This window comes from Phocoena sinus, chromosome 6 (assembly GCF_008692025.1).
Source record: "Phocoena sinus isolate mPhoSin1 chromosome 6, mPhoSin1.pri, whole genome shotgun sequence".
In the NCBI taxonomy this organism is placed as follows: domain Eukaryota; kingdom Metazoa; phylum Chordata; class Mammalia; order Artiodactyla; family Phocoenidae; genus Phocoena; species Phocoena sinus.
Window position 1 is genome coordinate 109,423,176 of NC_045768.1, and position 18,086 is coordinate 109,441,261.

At 40.5% G+C, this 18,086-nt stretch overlaps 1 pseudogene; it reads right to left on the bottom strand.

The window, feature by feature from the left end:
* Window positions 1–16,398: 16,398 nt before the first annotated feature.
* Window positions 16,399–17,240, bottom strand: LOC116755826 (annotated as a pseudogene).
* Between the last annotated feature and the right edge of the window lie 846 nt (window positions 17,241–18,086).

The window sequence follows — 18,086 nt, forward strand, 5'->3', positions numbered from 1 at the left end:
ATAATCATGTTGTGTTTAAAAAATAAAAAAATAGGGACTTCCCTGGTGGCACAGTGGTTAAGAATCTGCCTGCCAGTGAAGGGGACATGGGTTCGAGCCCTGGTCCGGGAAGATCCCACATGCCGTGGAGCAGCTAAGCCCATGCGCCACAACTACTGAGCCTGTGCTCTAGAGCCCACAAGCCACAACTACTGAGCCTGCGTGCCTAGAACCCGTGCTCTGCAACAAGAGAAGCCACCGCAATGAGAAGCCCATGCACCACAATGAAGAGTAGCCCTTGCTCGCCGCAACTAGAGAAAGCCCGTGCACAGCAACGAAGACCCAACTTAGCCAAAAAAAAAAAAAAAAAAAAATCCTCAGAGAGATAAGAGATCTAGAAGCCATAAAATTATACACATTATTCATATAATATATACGGTATAAATTTATACATATATACTATTATTTCCCTCATTTTACAGGTAAGAGAATTGAGATAAAGTCAGGTGAGGTAACCCAGGGTCAGGCTCTGAGTTGAGCAGGAAATCTGACTCCACTGCTCCTGCTGTGATCACGCTGTAGTACAGGCACTCAGATGTCCACACTCCATATTTACGCCTTTGTATGAGCCACACCCCTCCCTAAGTCTCTACCATCTTTTCCACCAACCCCAATTCGGCTCATTTCCCAGGACCCACTCTTCTCATAAACCTACCTCTGAGCACAGCTGTTCACACTGATTTCTTTATTCCTCAGACACTTATAATCTGTACCATTCATTTTATTACTGGGTCATATAATTGTTTTGTTCTTTAGCTGTTGGTTTTTTAATCTATAGCTCTGTCCTCCCCAACAAGAGCAAATCCCCAGGGACAGAAACTCCTCAGAAATCCTTATCAAAATGCTAAGTATGTAAGTGTCACTGTATAAAAATCTGCTGACTTGAGTCTAAGTAGAGCATTTACTGGATTAATATCATGGCTCCATATCTGGAACATTCCAGACTCATAAGATCTACTTGACAAGAGCGTCTCGTTACTTCAGATGCTGTGTAACTGATTTGTCACTATCACATGCCAGTCACGTCTGGCAGCAGTGGGGAAGAGTAAGTGCACACTCTGAAATAAAACAAGGGTGACCTGGATAAACAGGCATCGCTTTACAACTCATGTCTGTTTTGGGAAAAGAGAAGTGCTTCTCCATCACTCCAAGTTATTCAGTCTACAGATGGTTGGATGGTCTTTGATGGTTTTATGGCTTGACTTTACCTTTTCTCAGCTCTTCCCGGACCAGTGCTCTGTATGCTGTAAGCATATATCTCTCATTATTATTAGAGGTGACTGAACCTAGTCAAACACAGATTTCTGTCTGGGAATATATTAAAAAGATATTTTTCAGTCAGCCATTCAATGTAAACCTCTATTAAATACCCGCTTTGGATTTAGCAGTATCCTAAAATCTGTAGTAAAATTGTGCAAGGAGCGAAAGACATAATTTCTGCCCTCAAGGTACATACAGTTGAATTCATTTGTATTTTATATGCTTCAAGTGTGAGTTAGAACACTAGTCAGAAAATTAATGCAAAGCATCTTTGTTTCTTAAAATGACTTTTTGGGTAAGGTATAAAAACTGGCCACTGTACAAAGCCTATACCTAGTTTTTTCTTTTAAAAACTCATATATATGTGTATGTGTGGATATGCATGTGTGTATGTATGTATGTTTGTGTGTATAAAGATAGAGAATTAGCTAACATATGAATAACTCAAGCGGATTTTTACAGAGCATTTATACATATTTATGCCTTTTGAAATACTGCCTAACACATGCATCTGAAAACCAGAGATGATTTGAGACAGTCATCTTGGCTCCTCTGGTAAATATTTTCTGATTTACAGTTTTCCGTTTAAGGAAAGATTGGGGCTGGGAAACTATACAGTGATCAAATGATTACCTAAAAATGTCAGTGAAGAATCAGATAACGCACTTCTAATTGGATAAGTCAATGCAATAGTGAAGGGACATCTTGCTCCTTAGGCCTACCTAATTCTATGCATAATAAATCTTATATTTTAAATGTACTGCAAAGCATAAAGTACTTTCCCAAATATGATCTCATTTTGATTTTGGTCCAAACACATATAAATATATTTCTATTACATATGCATGTACCAGATTACACATTCATATCAAGATAAAACAGAATACACTCATATATTAACAGTTCCATTTGATGAAATATAACACACAGAAGCATTTATTTTTTGTTTGTCTGTTTATATATTTTGTTTTTCCCTTGGCATGAGAGTTTAAGGTATGATCATTTAGAGATTATCTTCACAACGTTTAACCCCCAAGGTTTTCTGGGTGTCCTTTATTCTTCAACTGAAAAGGACAATTCTTGGAAATATCTAGTTTTTTCTATGATATAAAACAGGCAGCCCCTTCTGTCTTGTCTAGAACGACACTGCCAGAACTAAATGCTGTGCCAACATTTAGTTTTGCTGATCACAAAGGGGAACAGCAAACAAAGGTGGACCCACAGTTAGCTGTACCCACACCTGGAAAACCCCTTCCAGGGCTCGCCCCACCGTGGGGAAACAGGGCCATCTTCAAGTCTACCTTTATAGTTATCGATAATCATGATCACTGGAAGACTGGGAGCCTAATCTTAAAAAGTGAACACTGGGCTTCCCTGGTGGCGCAGTGGTTGAGAGTCCGCCTGCCGATGCAGGGGACACGGGTTCGTGCCCCGGTCCGGGAAGATCCCACATGCCGCGGAGCAGCTGGGCCCATGAGCCATGGCCACTGACCCTGCGTGTCCGGAGCCTGTGCTCCACAGCGAGAGAGGCCACAACAGTGAGAGGCCCGCGTACCGAAAAAAAAAAAAAAAAAAAAAAAAAAAAGTGAAGACAACATCCAAGCTAAATTCACAAAATCACAGCTCTAATATTGAACATTAAAGGAATAAGCAATCACTGATAAAAACTAAAAGAAAAGATTTCCAGGCTGGAATAGAAGCGTACGCAAGCTGAGATTTTTAAAGCCAAACTTAATATCTACACACTGTTTAAAAGGAAACAGGAAGTGCAAATAACTCATAATTCTGAGCCTGTCCTACTGGTGAAAGAGACTTGGGATTTTGTGCATTACTGAAATGTTTTAAGCTTAGTTGTTAATACAGGTCTACAAAGCAAGACTCACCAACATTCTGTTTCTTCATAGCTTCTTGATATGTCACAGTACAAACGTCCGAGGAAAGTATACCTGGAAAGAGATGGAGGGCTTCCCTGGTGGCGCAGTGGTTGAGAGTCCGCCTGCCGATGCAGGGGACATGGGTTCGTGCCCCGGTCCGGGAAGATCCCACATGCCGCGGAGCAGCTGGGCCCATGAGCCATGGCCACTGACCCTGCGTGTCCGGAGCCTGTGCTCCACAGCGAGAGAGGCCACAACAGTGAGAGGCCCGCGTACCGAAAAAAAAAAAAAAAAAAAAAAAAAAGTGAAGACAACATCCAAGCTAAATTCACAAAATCACAGCTCTAATATTGAACATTAAAGGAATAAGCAATCACTGATAAAAACTAAAAGAAAAGATTTCCAGGCTGGAATAGAAGCGTACGCAAGCTGAGATTTTTAAAGCCAAACTTAATATCTACACACTGTTTAAAAGGAAACAGGAAGTGCAAATAACTCATAATTCTGAGCCTGTCCTACTGGTGAAAGAGACTTGGGATTTTGTGCATTACTGAAATGTTTTAAGCTTAGTTGTTAATACAGGTCTACAAAGCAAGACTCACCAACATTCTGTTTCTTCATAGCTTCTTGATATGTCACAGTACAAACGTCCGAGGAAAGTATACCTGGAAAGAGATGGAGGGCTTCCCTGGTGGCGCAGTGGTTGAGAGTCCGCCTGCCGATGCAGGGGACATGGGTTCGTGCCCCGGTCCGGGAAGATCCCACATGCCGCGGAGCGGCTGGGCCCATGAGCCATGGCTGCTGAGCCTGCGCGTCCGGAGCCTGTGCTCCGCAACGGGAGAGGCCACAACAGTGAGAAGCCCGCGTACCAAAAAAAAAAAAAAAAAAAAAAAAAAAAAAAGAGATGGACAACAGTGACAAATTTATTTTTGGAAATGACAGATTCGATTAGCTGTATGCTCTGTAGTCACTGAGAGAGCACACAAATCTTACAGAGGTGCTCTTTTCCTTTAGGAGCATGTGCTTATGAACTACAGTGAACATTCATCCTGAAATGACTGAAATGGAGAAAATATTAGAGAGTTGAAAGTTGAAGTTTGTTTCCTCTTGTCCGTTGGATCCTTTTGGGCCACTATTTAAGGGAGTCCAAGACCATCACAGAAAGCTAATAGCCTTTAGAACTCTCAGATTATACTGATATTACTGATGGGAGAGTTAAGCCAAATTGCATTCTCAAAATGGTTCTGGGAACACACCACTTCCAGTAATGGTCCTATCAGCCAGACCTAAAAGCAGAGGGAGCAGGGGATGCACTTAAAGGCAATTATCCATCAACATTGGAAAATATGGTTACTAGATTAAGAGAGTTGGGTTCTATGCAATATATCTTGATTGCAGCAAAGCAGTTGATACAACATTATTCAATTTACCAGCTAGATTAATGTAAATTGGTTTAGGCAGAAGTATAGTCAAATGAGCTACCAGCTATCCAGAGGGCCATAAATAATAGATAACAATAAACACATTTGTTTTACATGCTCCTAATTTAGTTATTTTCCCCCAGCGCTCTCCTTGAGTTCAGAACATGACAGTTATATAATATATGCCACCCTCCAGTTATCTTTTCTTAAGATCTTTTAGGAATCCCATCTGTTCCATAAAGTTGCAAGGACCAATTATACCATTTACCATCAACAACTCCCATTAGTCAGGGCTTCCTTTATTTATCCATATTCAGTTTTCAGCTTCCCCTTATATTTCTTTTTGATGTCTGGACTTTCTCTTAATGTAAAATGTCAAGAGCAGAAGTGCAGGGCAGTGGAAATACCCTTTGCTTCCATACAAAAAAAGCTACTGACTGTGGCTTCTCTGGGGTGCTTTGGTGGAGATGACAATGACAGGAAAGTTCAATATAAGCACTGCTTTTCTCAGCTAGGAGAATTTTCTGTAACTTTCAGGCAGTGGAACTGGCACAGTTTCTAAAAATATTGAATCATTGTTTATTATATTAGAAGGAAGACAAAACCCTTGATTTTATCATTTAAACTACTGAAAGTAAAGTTTAAAAAACTTGGGGGATTGAAATATACAAAAAAGTGTGGTGATTCTCAACAGACATGTCTTCCGTGGTGCATAAGGCGGGTAGTGGGAGAAACATAAGAATCCCAAGAGAGTGGGAGGCGGGGGCAATTGTGGGGCTGGGAAGCTGAGGGTACCGCCCTCGCTGGAGGGAAAGCAAGAACATACTTATCTCCATCATATTCCCTCTTTCCATTCAATGCTGGTATCACACAATTGGCTGCCTTGGGAAAGTAATACGATGACATTCTTACATTTGTTTTAGAATGTTAGAACATTCATATTAGGGATTTACCAAATGTACTGTTTCTGCTTCCCTAAGTTCTCCGAAATGGCATATAATAAAAGATAGAGATTCCTGCCTCTTCTCTACCTGAGAGGGGAAAAGGCAAAATAATTGTGGCAGAAACCTTGAGAGAGAGGCACTACTGCCATTGAGTTTTAAATGTAGCTGAGAGTGGGTACAGCACAGTAGAAAAACTTTACTTCCTCACTACTTTTTTCCTTCAAAGTTTTATTCATACAAATAAATAACCGATAACTAACTACTGATGTGATTTTAGGCAAGTTACTTAATTCTGAACAGTTTCCTCATCTGTAATACATTCTTTTTTTTTTTTTTTTTTTTTTGCGGTACGTGGGCCTCTCACTGTTGTGGCCTCTCCCACTGTGGAGCACAGGCTCTGGACGCGCAGGCTCAGTGGCCATGGCTCACGGGCCCAGCTGCTCCGCAGCATGTGGGATCTTCCCGGACCGGGGCACGAACCCTTGTTCCCTGCATCGGCAGGCGGACTCTCAACCACTGCGCCACCAGGGAAGCCCTGTAATACATTCTTTTAATTGCTGTATCACTTTGAATATAATTTGGCCAGGTGGGCTGTGTGTGTGTTTATGTTCTAAATACTTCCCCCCTTTTGATTATAAAAATAAGCCATACTTATTATTTCAAAAATCTGAAAATATATAAAGTATACAAATAAAACCAATGAAAGTAATTCTGCTAATGTTCATACTTAGGTTACCTGTTTGTGTATATTATTACCTTGATGTATGTTAATTTATTTTCATTGTTGCATTCTACTTTTATCATCTTTTTCTAACATTCAAACTTCCTTCCTTGGTTTCATTTTCTAAAACAAATTATTTCATACTTTTACTCAGATTTCTTAGTTCTATAGTTCTGTTCTTAGTCTATAATCCCACTGGGACTACTCTCTCTTAGTTTTTATTTAAAGAGCTTCAATGTTTTAAATTTATTGATTAATCTTATCAATAATTCCCCCCTTTACCTTCATGGTTTTATCTTTGTCATCATTTCCTAGCCTTAAGAATTTAATTTTTCTTCTGGTTGGTTTTCTCTGTTTGCCTCTCCAGGTTCATTCTCTGCTATCCTCTGCCCCATTTTGTGCCCTGAGAGGAAGAAGATGGGGTGGTGGAGGAGAGAGTTCCCTTTTCACTTGGCCACACTGTTCCTTTCCCTGGGCTGACCCCCTCCGTGGAGGGTGACCTTCACGGGTTCAGGAGACAAAATTTTTAAGACACTCCTTCCCCTTTCAAGTCTAGAAGTGGTCGTGGTCCCCACTTTTCACCAACCCCTCTGGTTCCCTTCCCATTTCTCTGTCATTGACCCTTCTTTAAACGTCTTCCAGTTAAACACTTGTAGAATACTATTCATTTCATGTTGATGTGGTGATAGAAACAATCTTTATCCCATTAATCTTTTTAAAAATGTTAAAAGGTTTTGATTTTTTGCATTGTAGTTAAATTCTCTTATGTTAAATAGTGACTGCTTTAGACAATGTTAAATCTTCTCATTTTACCATATATTATTCTTATCTCACTTTTAATTAGCTATACGTTAACACATTTTAACTTTTGCTTCTCTGATACTGTGCTTTATGTTCAGGTTTTATAATGACCTACAAAAAGCATGAGTACAGAGAGTGACAGCAACAGAGAGACCTCACACTGCAAACAGGAGGCTGGAGGACCTTTCCCTTAGTTCTCCCTATAGCCTTTTATCCAGTTTCCTCAATCGATTTCTAATCTCTTTTATAATTATTTCCCTAAAAAAGTACTAACCCTGAGATGCACAGGGACCTACATATTAAGTCTCCACAGGGCAATTTATTCTCTTTATACGAGTTCTATACTTTTCTAACACTATGTATTTTCCATACTATGCAGTCTTTGTATTGAAACCGCCTATTTCCATATCTGTGGTCTCTGACACGTAGAACCAGTGGTTTTGGCAAAGTGTATCGTTGTGTTACAAACAAGCACAGCCTGACATGAACCTTTATCCTCCAGGACTAGAGGGAGGATAAAGAACTGCCAGGATGCACTGAAGCTCAGGAGGCTGGCTGGAGAGGGAGTAGCACTTGACATTCCAAGATATGAAATCAGCTGCAGAACAAGCGGAGCCTGGAAGAGCTGAAAGTGGCTCATGTAGGGATTATGGTTCTTCATCTGCTGATTCTGGCAAGACAAGGTGGAAGCCTGCTTCAGAAGGACTGGAAGTGAACTCTACTGCTCACAGTGAGAGGTCCGGCGGAGTCCTACACTGGCCAGCTGAGTCACGGGGAGAAACGGTTAGAACCCTTCAGATAGCTGACTGAGGAAAGTAGAAAGAATCAAAGAGAAGCCACCCACAGCTGGACGGACCTGTCCTTCTTCAAGAGCTCATTACTTCAAAAATTTTAAAAAGCACCTCCCTGGAGCTTATTAAAAGAAAGATGAGGCGATTGACTAAAGAAAGCAAGACGAGATATTTAAAGAATCTGCTTTGTATTTTTCAGTAAAGTCACTGAACAATAATGACTAGAAACAAAATAAGAAACGCAAGAAAAGATGATGTGTTGATAAAGGATTCTTTTGGTTCCAGCCAGCCAAAAACGGGGTTAATAGACAGAGAGGGATGCTGGGGCAGCTCAGTGATACTAGGTCTGGGACGGAACCGAGCAGGAAGAGGACCCTGTGAGCTCTGCCCAGGCTGCTTCTCTCTTAATTCTGCCCTCTGCACCCCCCACCCCACTCCCGTCCGTGCATCAGTTTCATTCTGCTCTCTCAGTGCAGGCAGACCAGGCCACGTGGCGTGGAAGGTGGCCAGAAGCACACACAGGGTTTACAGTTTAAGGGTCCACCTACCCAGATAGAGCCTAACTGGTCTCTTGCCCTCAGGGAAAAGGGACTGATTTGCCCCACTTTTTGTTTGGCGCAAACCAGCCGACTCCTAGTGCAACCTCTTTGAAGGAGTAGGCAATTCATGGAAAGGAACAGGCCTGTGATACAATAGAGCCCACGAAAGATTATCGTCATATGGTCCTAAGGAAGGACATATGAAAAGATAGCTGAATGAGATCGGGAGAGAACAGGAAGGAATTTCAGTTATGATCCAAAATACAGTTATGATCCAAGCTTGAGTTTACTCTGAATAAATTAGAATAGACAAAAGAAATAAAAAGTAACCAAAAGATTTAACAATTCTTTATAAGTCTTTTAAAATAATTGTTTCACTTTGTTTTCAGAAGTCCTTCCTTGCTGGTTTTCCTTAGTTTTTACATATCGGAACCTTCTGAGTTGAATAATTAGTTTATTTATTTCAACTTTTTCTTGTTTACTATTCAGAATATTTCAGGCTGTTAAAATTTGCTTGTATGTATGGATTTGGCCTCATCTCATAAATATTTGGAAAAAAATCCTCATTTGTTATTTGCTTAATATTATGTGATTTCAGATGAGGATATATTTAAAATTTCAAGATTTTTCTATTTAGAAATGCTTATTAATTCCTTGATATTAAATTCTAGACAAAGACAGTGACCTGTACGAGACTCAGCTTTTCAGATTTAATTTTCATTGGGGTCTTAATATATCAGTTATATTTATTAATTCCAAGCATACAGCAGATTTATAAGAGAAAGATCTAAATATGCATGTACTCTACCTTGTCTACTTATTCAAATTCTCTGAGCTTTGTTTTGGTTTTGTTTAGTTTTTCAGGGAGTGTTGGCCTTCTTTTTTCTAAACTCATCAAAGGCTGAAAGAGCTCTTTAAAAGACCTCTGCGACAATTGTAATTCTATTTTTCTTTATAGAGTCTGATGTAGTTATTTGCCTCATAAAGATCTATGACTGTTAATTTTCATGATGAATATTATCTTTTAGAGTTATTATGAAGATTAAATAACACAATGCTCACAAAGCACTTATTCAGTAATTGGTATATGGCAAATGCTCTATAAATGTTAACTCATTATCGTTTCCTAAATCAGTAATTTCTGCTTTTATCTTTATTAATTTCCAGCTCCTGTATTTTTCCTCTTTCTTAAATTGAATGGCTATTCCATTTGTTTTAAATCTTTCTTATTTCATAGTGAAATCCTTTAAAGCTGTGGATTTTCCTTTAGCTATATCCTGTGGGTTTTGCTGTAGAGTATTCTTATTATCTCTAAATAACCAGAAATTTAACATTTTGTTCTATTTTATTTTAGTCCAGAGATGTTGCCATAAAATATGCATTGCAGGAATCGATTAAGATTTACTCTGTGACCAAATACATATCCATTTAACAAAAATATTCCATGGGCATAAGAAAAAATGACTTTTCTGAGTTTTTAAGATGTAGACAGTTCATATATCACCTTATATTCTTTAAGTTCTTTATATGCTTCTATAATTTTGTCATCTTAATCACTGTACTCAATTTCTGTGAGATAAGTTTTACATTCTCTCTGTCACCCCTTAGTTATATCCTGGCTACCTGTAGGATCCTTGAATTCTAGAAAGCCATAAACATTTTTTTTACTCTGTTGCAGCTTCCAGAGTTGCAGCGGAAATATCTCTCCCTTTCCTGACTCATTATTGGTAAATCTTCTCACTATGTTGAAGTTTGAAAGATTTGCTTTTTATCCTTAGAGTTTCACAAAAATTTCCAGGTTATGTAGAATGTCTTTTGTTGTTGTTAATCTGGCCTGCTAATCAGGAGACTTGATCTAAAAACTCAAGTCAGAAAAATATTCTATTATTTCTTTGACTATTTCTCTTTCCCCATCTGTTTCTTTACCTGCTTCTGAATTCTTGGGTTATTTGATCTCCTGGATCGATTTTTCCATTATGTTTATCTTTTTTCTCCTAATTACTACTCTTTGCTTTTTCACTCTTTATCTTGAGATAATTTCCAGTTCATTTACCGTATTATTAATGAGGCTTTCATCAGTATCCATTCTATGTTTTTACTGCCTCTGTTGAATTTCTAAATTAAACTTATTATAATTTTTACTAGCAAAAAAATCTTTATCATTCTAAGATTTCTTCTCTTTTTTTGTAGAACTTCTCCCTCAGATCTCATTGAATTATTTTTAGTTCTTTCCTGTTTCCTTCATTACATTACTGCCATAAAAATTTCCCCTATTTCAATGGGATCTATGTGTTCTAACTATTTCAATTTCAGTTCCATCCTTAAAAGTGTGGATTGCTCTTAAATGTTTGGTCATTTTTCATTTTCTGATTATCATTGATACTCAGCAGGCCAATGAGGAACATCGTAGTTTTTTATTTCTTCTGAACTCATTTAACTTTGTCTATAGGAAAGCCTGGTAGTGGAGGGTGAGCAGATGGGGAAATAAAAGTTACAAATCTGTTTGTTACTTAGAGGGCAGCACCTTGGATGTGCCCCCAGCATTTAACTGGCCTCTTACTAGCATCTCTAAGAAATAATGTAGCGTCACGGTTTTGGCAATGCAGACCGGATATGGACAGAGACATGGCTTTTGGGAAGAGGAAGGATGAGGGCCCCCTGGGTGATTAATAGCAATGTGTTATTTAGAGATTCACTCAGTTACCTTGAGCACAACTACTTTATTGAAGGGGTTACTATAAAGTTATACTTCAATAGATGCTCAAAGGATATCTTTCTGAAAAAAAAAAATCTGCAGCCACAGTGAGCCCAAATGTTAGTCGATGCCTCATCTATGGCTTCCCACTAGAGTTTGGTGTCTCCTGGGAATTTCTCCCAGGGGGCCAAATCTCTCTTACAGCAGCTAAGACTCAATGGAAACAACCCTCTTGAGATGTTTTACTGTCCTTTCTGAAAGGCTTTCAAGGCTGGCACAGTAGACGGCAAAATGGCAGAGCTGTACGATGGACCAGATGTTGCCCCTCTTCTTTGAGTGCTACACACTGCCACCTCTCCTCTCTCACCAAACCAGCCAAAGGTCTACAATTTGCCTGTTTTCTGCTCATACTGGGTGCCAATTTCCCACTTTTCACACTAAATGTGAGTATCACTGTCACTGCTATCTGCCGGCGGGTGGAAACTTCACCTACCCAAGATGAATCTTGGTCCTAGGTTCCACATTCCACAAACACGTAACTGATGGCCAGATGGGAAAGAAGTCCTCCTTTCCTGTCACCCTGCCCCTCTGTCCCCGCCAATCGTATAGTCAACTTGGCAATAAATGCTGCCCTTCTCTTCACTGCTTGTTAATGAAGGGGAATTGGGGATTAGAGTCTGTCTTTAAACCCAGTTCCCTGTGGTCAACCTGCAGCCACCTCCCCAATCTCCCCTCATTAACGAGCAGTGAAGAGAAGGACACCATTTATTGCCAAGTCGACTGTAGGATTTGGTCCTGTTCACTTCTGATTCCCACAGACTTCCCTGCCTACGTTCCCAGGAATTGGGCCGAGAGCGTCTCCCCCTCGCCTTTTCCAGAACGTCCTGGCAGCATTCCATCCTCCTTGCGCAAAAGGTCAAGAAATGTGAAGGATATGAGCTTTGACCTGACTTATAAGCTAATAAGTTAGCCTGCCGCCGTTTCATGGTTGCTGGAAAAAGATACAGCTCTCCCGAGTCACAGACAAAGGACTTCATTGCTCAAGGAAATAGCAGGGGCCCCCAAATCAATGTTTGCTCTTGTTTCCTGAGCCCCCAGTCCTCCGGGGAAACTCAAAGAGAGCCAGGAGATACACACAATGGGCTGCGTTACAGGGGAGGAATCTGTGCTTAAGGTATGTGCTCAGAGGAAGACGCTCTCTCTAACCCCCAAGGCTGTTCTTCACCCAGACATCCCTAGAAAGATACTCTGCAACCTAGGTGGCAGGTACTTCTACTCTCAAGGTATACAGAAATGCAAGAAGCCACGGATCATTTTCTCCCCAAAAGGAATTGATCAAGAAGGATTGTCCTAACGAACACTTTGTGATACTTTCAAAATAAAAATCAGCTCATGTTAGTTCCTTGCTCCCATGACTACCAGTCATGCTTACGAATAAAATCCAAACTCCTAACCGTGACCCCCAAGGCCTGATGTTCCCTGGCCCTGGCTGTGTCTCAGATGCCATCTTTCTGAATCCAGCACTCTGTTCCCCTTGCAGTACCTGGACACCAAAGCACTCTTCCATCTTGATGTCCGCTGTTGCTGGATTTGTACATGGCTCTGTCCTTCCCTCACTGAGGTCACTGTTCAGATGTGACCTCCTTGGAGAAGACTTACTTGAGTGCTCTGAAGTTAAACCCCACTTGCTCTAATCCTTCCCCTCATTATTTTTTTTCAGCACACTTGCCTCCACCTGCCAAATCCAGGTCCCTTAGCATATTTCTTTGTTATCATCTCCCCCTCTAGACTGTAACCTCTCTGAAGCTGGGGACTTCGGCTAGTATGTCCCCTGACTTAGATCAGAGCCTGCCAGCCACTTGACAGTCCCTCGGTTAATATCTGTTAAATGAAATATGATATTTTCAACTGCTTCTTTCTTCATTAAAAGGACCGCTCATTTGCTTACTCTTTATAAGCCAATATATAGTGAATCAGGCCTGACATACCCGGAAGCAGAGACATTTACAAAGATTGATTCCTTGTGAAAAATGTTACTTTCAGTTTCCCAGAGTGTGTGTTTATTCCTGCAGATAGCCAGTCGACAATGAAGCTCAGAGTACACATCTGGACTACTGCAATCACGCCCTAGCTGGTCTCTCCCAACTTTCATTCTTGTTACTTGACAACACACTCTCCCTAGAGCATTAAGAGTAATCTTATTGCCATAAAATTTGCATCACATCACAGCCCTCTTTCAAAATCTTCAATGCATCCCATCGCATTTAGAACAGTATCTAAAGTCTTAATGATGAGCTTCTAAGTCATATCCTAGCACCTAGCTGTCAAACAGACAGGGTTTAGGGTTGACAAAGCAGCTGGAAATTTAGGAGCAAAATCCTGGAAATGAGAAAGTTGCAGAAGGGATGACTCACGGAACCTGAGCATAAACTCCCTCAAATTCCTGGATAACTGCATCTACACATATGTGGGGATTACTGCAGGGGGCTTGGGAAACAGAAGGCAGAAATGGGAGAGGAGTCTGTCTTGGAAAGACAAAGTACACTGGGTGAATCTGGGAGTTGACGGCCCCTTCAGACTTCAAGACAGGAGATTACTAGTCACACAATGAGCCATAAGCACAAATATATTACTAATAAAAAAACATAAGCAGAAACTCACAGACAAAAAGGGAGAAATAGTTAAATCCACAATTATAATTGAAGATTTTAACACCCTTCTCTTAGTAGTTGATAGAACAACCCTATAAAAAATTAGTAAGGATGTAGAAGATCTAAATGACCAACCATCACCAAATGGACAGTCATAGAACATCACACTTAATGACTAAAAAATACATAGTTTTTTTCAAGTGAATGTGGAATGCTCCCCAAGTTAGATCACATCCTGGGCAACAAAATAATTTCCAAATTGATTTTAAAAGATGTAAATTTGCAGAGAATGTCCCCTGATGATGAAGGAATTAACTTAGAAAGCAAAAACAATGCCCTACCTAGAAAGACACAAAATGTTTACAAATTAAGTGGCCCACTTTTAAATAATTCCTGGGGCAAAAAAGATATCACAAAGGAAAAAATATATATTTTGAACAAAATAATAAGGGAAATGTAGCATATTAAAATTGTGGGATGTGGGGGCTTCCCTGGTGGCGCAGTGATTGAGAGTCAGCCTGCCGATGCAGGGGATGCGCCCCAGTCCGGGAAGATCCCACATGCCGCGGAGCGGCTGGGCCCGTGAGCCATGGCCGCTGAGCCTGCGCGTCCAGAGCCTGTGCTCCACAACGGGAGAGGCCACAGCAGTGAGAGGCCCGCGTACCACAAAAAAAAAAAAAGAAAAATTGTGGAATGTGGCAAAAGCAGTGTTTCGAGGAACTACATGATTATAAATGCTAATATTAAAAATTTCCGAAGGTCTCCATCTCCTACAATTGCAGCACAAATTCTCAAGTCTGTGGTGTGACATGTTAGGCTCTCATGCCCTGGCTCTGTCTCAGACATCTGATCCTTCATGGCCTCTCTTAATAGAAGCCTTATGACTCCTTCTTAACGCCATACCTTTGCAGCATTCTTGGTGGCTATCCTCTGCGTAGAAAGCCCTCCTGATTCTCTTATTTCTGAAACTTTTCTTGCAAAATTCAGCCCAGGCAATGTCTCATCTATGACCCCTCAGGCTGAGCAAAGGTCCTCTATTCCTTTATTTTTTGCTTCAAATACAGCAGCAGAAAACTTTTTGTTTTCTTTTGCTCTGTTCGGGGTGGGGCGAGGTAAGCACCCCAAATTTATTAGAGAATTAGTCTTCCTGACATTTTTATGTGTCCTCATCACCCTTTCATTCATCTTTGGCTATACACCTAGTTGGGTTTCTTTTCAATGTTTATATTAAAATTTGTTGACGTCATGTATTATTACACATTGTAATCCTAACCTATTTATACCTCCCTTTTTATTCCTCATCAACTAGAATTGCATTTATGGGGACTTCATAGCTTCTCAAACATTTTAGACTCTCTTCCAGAAATTCATGTTTGGGGGTCAAATCTATTTTTTCTCTGAATGCTTTTGAACTCTGCTCTTCTGACTCTCTGGGTACCAAATGTAACCATCTCCATATTTTCACTTGCTGGCTGTCAAGGACTCTAAGATGAACTTACTGTTTGTTTGTTTTTTCTGGGATTCTAACATTTCTTTTTTGATAACGAAGCAGGTTTATCTTATTGGTAAGAAGTGCTGCAGAAGTTTGTTTCTACTGGTTTTTGTGTTCTAATTTCCGGGAGGTGCATATGATACCAAAAGCAACTTAACTTACAAATTCATTAATATCGAGAGCTACACTGAGACATGGATTCCAAGCAGGCCCCTGTTTGGTATTCCTCAAATTAACATTTGCTAATTATTTGTTCAGTATTTATTTGGTTGGGAGTGGGGTGAATAAATTGATTTTATATGAAAAATGTTTCAATCTTTATATACAAAGTTATGTATTAAATGTGCCATCTATAAGCTATATATTTTAACTTTTAATTTGGAAATAATTTCAAACTTAAAGTTGCAAGAAAAAGAATCATACAGAGAATGCCTGGATAGCCTTTACCCAGGTTCACCTATTCTTAACTTTTAGCCCCATTTGCTTTATTATTTGTTATCTGTCAATCTATCATCTATCTGTATCATCTATCATTTAATACATCTAATCTGCCAATCTAACCTGTCCATCATCTATTTACATATTTTTCTGAGCCATTTGAGAGCATATTTCATGTATTATGGCCCTTTACCCCAATACTTTAGGTGTATTTTTTTAAAAAGAATAAGGATATTCATTTATGTAACCACGTTCTGTAATATATTTAACTGTTGTCTAATTCCTCAGCTGTATTCCAACCTGTCGATTGACCTAATAATTTCCCATATAACATTATTTTTCCTCTAGTAAAGGATCACTCTAGGATCTAGTATAGCATTTAGTTCTCATGTTTCTTTAACCTCCTTTGACCTGGAACATTTCCACAGCTTTTCTTTATCTTTTAACAACATTGACATTTTTGAAGTATAATCCCCCATTTAAAAAACAGAGCACTCTTCATTTTTTATTTGTCTACTGTTTCTTCATTATTCGATTGAAGTTATACAGTCTCAGCTGAAATATCACATAGAGGAAGCTATATCCTTCTCAAGACATCGTGCCCATCTGCCTCTCATTGGTGGCGTTAACTTTGATGATCCTATCAGGGTGTTGTCTCATTTCTCCATTGTATAGCTATTACTTTTTTTTTTTGAAATGGACAGTTTTTAAATTAGGTTCTTTGTAAGACGTTCAGAACACGACTTTGTGAGGATAAATTCCGTTTGTGAGAGCAAACACAGAGCAGAGGTAGCCCTGGAGCTCAGGAACAGCTTTGATTTTTTGCAGAATTTGTGAGTCCACAGCTTTCTGATGAACCTTGAGCTGCTCTGTAATCTCATATTTCTCTCTCTCTGTGTCGAAGATCTCACCTTCCTGGTGCCTGGGCTTACGCAGCTTCTATTTGAAGTAAGCGTCAGTGAGATGTTCTGGGATTTTCACACCACTGATATCAATTTTGGTGGAAGTGGCAATGACAAATTTCTGGTGTGTTCTCCGCAGAGGAACTCAACTGAGGGACAGAGGCCCAGTCACAAGTAGCGAGCCACTGTTCAGCTGCTTCAGGAAAATGACCCTCTTGCCTCTGTGGCGCTCAGTGAGGCAGACCAGAATAGTCCCAGGAGTGATGCTAGCACACAGTTTTCTCACATGCTTAATGAAGGGTTTTTTGCTGTGACTCAACAGCTTTCAAGGCACATCTTCAGTAGGATAATATCTAGGCATTTTGCGAAGTTTAACCACCCGGGTACCACCATTCTTGTCACCACCAACTGGTTTTGTGACAGTAGCAAGAACCTCCACCTTTTTCTTCTTTTCCACCTTGGATTTAGCTGCTGAATACCTCCTCTGTACAAGGTCGTTCCGGAATACATAGCCGATCGGGAATATCTGCCAATTCCTCTGACCAGGACAGGGTTTTGGCAGCAGTGGGGCTTCCCCTGCTTCACCTTTTTAACCTTGCCCCCACCATCAGCCTTCTTGGCTTCAGGTTTTTTCTCCTTAGTATCTGGCTTCTCAGCCTTTTCAGCCACCATCTACCAATACATATATTTTTTAAAAGGCATTTTCACCAATTATCTCATAGCTATACATCGATAGGCCTACCAGACTACAAGTTCTCATCCTCTTTCTACATCCTTTTCATCCCTCCCACTATAAGATATAGGCCTTCCTCCAAATCACCACACATCTGCCGCAACATTCATAGTTAACTTTTGGGTTGTCTCCCCAATACAGTATAACCTTCTTGACGATTTGAATATATCTCACAACTATTATTTGTTTGCTACATATATTTAGTGGTCACAAGTCCCTATTCCATTATTTCTGTTTTTGCGAATTAGAAAGCCTAGACTTAGCTTTAACAATCTCCCCAGCCAGGGAGCAGCGAGGCTGGAACTTGAAAACATTTGCTTTCAGGACTTTTGCTCTTATCAGACTGTCTCATTCAAGAAATTCGGTTTAGGAGGGGAAGACACACACACACACACACACACACACACACACACACACAAATGGCCCAAACTCAGGCCAAACTGAAAAAAGCGCAAAGCCCAGGAGACGACTTCCGGCCGCGGACGTGGGAAGATGAGAAAAACTGCATTTGTCCTCAGCCTCAAATCCACAACGTGGCGGAGACGAGGTCGGCGTCGTCTTTTCGAACCCAGGTCCGGGACTCGGAGCGCATGCAGCCGCCCTTGTCCCTGCTGCCCCACTGGCCCGCTAGGGATGCCTGGAGGGGCCCTGTTTCCCCAGCCCCGGAGGGTGGCGAGCAACCGCAGCCCCGGGGCCTCTATAGCATCGCATCTCACGCTCTTCGTGCCCCACCGTTAAACCCAAGCGAGAGAAATGAAGCGTCTGGGAGGCCCCCCAAACGGCCC